This window comes from Bos mutus, chromosome 5 (genome assembly GCF_027580195.1).
Source record: "Bos mutus isolate GX-2022 chromosome 5, NWIPB_WYAK_1.1, whole genome shotgun sequence".
Classification (NCBI taxonomy): domain Eukaryota; kingdom Metazoa; phylum Chordata; class Mammalia; order Artiodactyla; family Bovidae; genus Bos; species Bos mutus.
Genome location: NC_091621.1, coordinates 102,688,722 through 102,692,748, shown reverse-complemented (window position 1 = coordinate 102,692,748; position 4,027 = coordinate 102,688,722). Strand labels below are relative to the sequence as shown.

The 4,027-nt window shown below is 54.4% G+C and overlaps 1 long non-coding RNA gene across 1 annotated transcript; it reads left to right on the top strand.

Annotated features, from left to right (window-relative positions):
• Positions 1–698: 698 nt before the first annotated feature.
• LOC138987857 (uncharacterized) lies at positions 699–3,428 on the top strand. Its single transcript, XR_011464137.1, has 3 exons — positions 699–795; positions 1,490–1,658; positions 2,489–3,428. It is a non-coding gene; the product is annotated as an uncharacterized lncRNA (long non-coding RNA).
• Positions 3,429–4,027: the final 599 nt, after the last annotated feature.

The following is a 4,027-nucleotide window of genomic DNA, read 5'->3' as shown; positions in this document are numbered from 1 at the left end:
TCCTTTAGGTCCATGGTCCATTTTGAGTTAATTTTAAGTGTAGAGTCTGTGCTAGAGTCTTTCTGTTTTTGCACTCGGAAGCCCGGTTGTTCCAGCACGGTTTTTAAGAAGCGGCTCCACCGTGGTGCCTTTGCTCCTCTGTCACAGCTCGGGTGACTGCGTTTATTTGGGTCTATGTCTGGGCTCTGTTTTGCTCCACTGGCCTCTTTGTGTGTTCTTCCACCAACCCCACAGTCTCGACAACCGAAGCTTTTTAGGAAGCCCTGAAGCCAGGCCCTGCCAGCTCTCCGACTTTGTTCTTCTCTTTCCGTATTGTGTTGAGGGAGTCTATTCTGTGTCTTTGGGAATTACGTCTGCAGTTACCCTACTTCCTTATTTTGGGGAAGATACTGGGATCACATCTTTATTCCCTTTTATTTTTTTCATACGGTGAGACTTTTCCATGTCATCACATATTATTGCTCAAAACCAGCGTTTTCAGTTGGGTAAACTTGACCCTTTAGAGTGGAGATGTGTGCACGGCTTACTCTTTCTAGATTGCTGGTGATGTGTGGGCTGCATTTTCTGGAATGGGGAAGGAGGCCTCTCATTCCGGAGCAAAGCTACAAGGAAAGATACAGATTTGCTTTCCTTGGACAATCAGCCGTCTCTGGGGCGGGGCTCTGCTCTTGGCCACACCCACTGGAGTGAATGAGGAGAGGAAGGAAGTGCTTTCTGTCCCCAGAAGAGGAGGGCTGGTCCTGCCCGGAGGAAGGGAGACTGCGAGGCAGGCAGCAGAACAGACACCTGCTCTGGGTGAGTCACCCGACCTCAGTTCTGGAAAGGAGCGGGCTGGTCCTCGGCAGATAGCTCACAGCAGCGCTTCCAGGGAGAGAGGGCGGCCCTTGGGCAGGGAGGCACACACAGCTGTGGGGAACCGGCACGTCTGGGTTGTGAATGCAGATAGGCAAGCCTGGGGGAGGGGCAGAGAGTCTGGACAGGTGCCCAAGAGGCCTGCAGCCCGCGTGCAGGGGCCTGAGTCTTATCACACAAGTGGTTTGGTGTGGACAATGCCTCAGGAGCCCTGGTTAAGGAACGTCCCTTCTCTCTAAAGTTCCTGCAAACACCCGCAGCCATGCTTCGTAGCTGTTCAGTCATCTGGGGCCACAGTGCTGGCTCTAGAATACAGACCCAGCCATCCTCCCCAGATGCTTTCTCCTTCTCTAGAACTTTATCCTTCAGACATGTGTCTGGACAGTGCCCACAAGACTCGACTGTGCACTCAAGCTCCTGGTGCCTGGAGAGGTGGCCTTTACCACTTAGCAGATCTGGTTCTGGCAACATGTGACAAGACCAGTGTGAGACTCAAGACAAGTTCTCTTTTTAAAGCAAGGATCCTTACCGTTTGACTGGGAACACGCTCCCATCTTTTAGGATGAATCACTGCTGATGGTCGAGAGAGCAAGCTGTGGGTTTTTACTGCTCTTCACAGGTGCCCCCTATCCTTCAGGTCTCTGTGTCCTAGTCGGCGTGGGAACTCTGCGTTACGGGCCTCATTAACCCACGGTAAGGACGCGGCCCAAGCATAACGTGATGCAGCAGCTGGAGGCGGCTCTAATGACCGTGGAGGAGCTGCAAACCAAGCGTCACTGATTCTTTGCAGCTAAGAAAGACGGCAGGTGAGGGGAGTGAGGCTCATGGCTTCAGGCTGCATTAGAGCTGGGGTGCTGGGGTGTAGATCCAGCAGCAGTTGCAACAGCTGGGCTTCGGGTCTGGATCTTGGATCGGTCACGTAAGGTCCAATCAACTGATGCCCTCGGGGTTGTGGCCGAGCCCCTGTCCACTAGGATGTAACCTCCCCGAGAGTGGAGACCCTTGCCAACTCGTGTCTGGACATGGGGCCACCAGAAGGGTTTAAATCACTACTGTGTCCAGGAAACAGGCAGAGGGGTGGAGGCAGCTGGGGTGAATGGGAGGGGTGGGGAGAGAGCCAAGCGTGAGCTCCAGGTGTGAGGTTCCCCAGTGTCCTCCACCTCCAGCTGGGCGCCCCACAGCTCAGTTCAATCCTCACAGAGACGCCTGGGGTCAGCACAGGCCCCCCCCGGGCAAGGGCTCCCTTCCACCAGCCTTGCTCCCTCCAGATTACAGCTGCACGTCTAGGGAACCCTGCACTTCTGACAAGCAGCTATAAATGTGGGAGTTACCGTGAGACCCCCTTGCTGTCATTTAGTCGATCAGTCATGTCCAATTCTTTGCAACCCCATGGGCTGTAGCTGCCAGGCTCCTCTGTCCTCGGGATTTCCTAGGCAAGAACACTGGAGTGGGTGGGTAGCCATTTCCTTCTCTGGGGGATCTTCCTGACCCAAGGATCGAAACTGCGTTTCCTGCAAGTCTCTTGCGTGGCAGGCAGATTCTTTACCACTGAGCCACCAGGGGAGCTGCCTTAGGTACAATAATTTGCTAGCCCAACCCAGAGAATTCAGAAAAACACTTCACTTGTGTTTACCAGGGAAGGGTCCGGCCTGGTGTGGGACGCGGGCAGCCGGCCTGAGAGATGGAGGGACAGCCAGCCTGAGTCCTGCTCTTAGGAAACACCGCTGACCACACACTGGCGGGGCCCTCCCCTGCAGCCCTGTCACCGCCCGCGGAGGCTCCAGGCTGCGGGCACTGAGGGAGGCTGAGCACCCTGCTGGGGCAGATGGGGCTGGGCGTGTTGATTTGACCTCGCAAGCTGCAGTGATTGCCCCGAAACGTGGTCTCCTCTTTCTGACATAAACACAAGCTGTTTCCCCAGAAGCTTTGCCACCAACAGACACCAGGCGTCCCCACCAAGACCGCACACTTGGAACACTGCCGAATCCTGTGCGCCTTCCCGGAGATTCCTGGAAACTCGGCTCGGAGGCGGGACTTCCGGGGGACCCTGCCACCCCTGACTCTGCCCCCACAGGCCTCCCTCCCTGCCCCTCTAGCTGCAGCCCCTCAGGACTGCAGGCGACACCCCTCTGCCTCCCTGCAGAATCCACACTGTCGGGTCGAACCAGACTGAGCATCTCCCAGCCCAGGCTCCCCGGGGCACCCAGCCCTGCCCCTGACACACGTCCTAAGAGCCAAGCACTTTCCATGTGCCCTCAACAAAGAGAGTACAGAAGCTCAGAGAGGTCAGGTCACTGCCCAAAGATCACCCAGCTAGAAGGTAGTGGAGAAAAGGTACAACCAAGGGTCTCTGATTTCTCAGCTCATTCGTGTTTGTTCTCAGTGTGAGTCAAAGAGGGCTTCCACCCAAGGTCTTTCCTTACTGAAGATGCTTCCAGATCTTTCCAAGGAGAGCTCAGTGCATACGCATTTCTCTTCCCTTCTCTCTGTGCAGTGTGATCCATTTTCCTCATTATGTCTTAGCCTATTAATAACCACCCATTTGTCTTAATTCAATAAAAAGATGATTGATCGTATTTGCAACGGTTTCATCGAACTTTTGAAAGTGATGGATGGGGCCCTGCTGTAAGAGGTGTCAAGAAGAGCCACGTCCTTGTGCTTGGAAGCGGTTCTCTGTCTCACTGAGCATTTTGAGACAGAAATTTCAAAAAATATATATATATATGTTCAGTGTTGTCAGGAATCAAAAGCAAAGCGGAATTTTTACCTTGACATCTGGGTTCTGAATCTTCGGGCCTGGGGTTCCAGGGAGGGAGCTTTAGTTACTTTTTAAAATTCACTCATTGGCTAGAAAACCACTCGCTTGTGTGTTTATAGGAAGAGCACTGAGGCAGCTTCTGTCTGCAGGGAGGGAGAGGGGACACTTGGAGGTGCTGTGTGAAGCCAGACCCATCCCGAGTCCAGACGGGGCCTCTCCTGTCCACCGTAAGGGCTGGTCACGCTGGTGTCTGTTTGAGTGGCGAGTTCTCCCTAATCTAACATGAACTCAACACTCCTAAGCTCGCAGCCATTCTAACTCCACTGACCAAGGCCCAGCTTGCCAGCCGGGCCGTCCTGACCTGACTTCACAGCAGCTCACACAGCCGCGCCTTTCAGCCTTGTGCCCTCTGCCCCA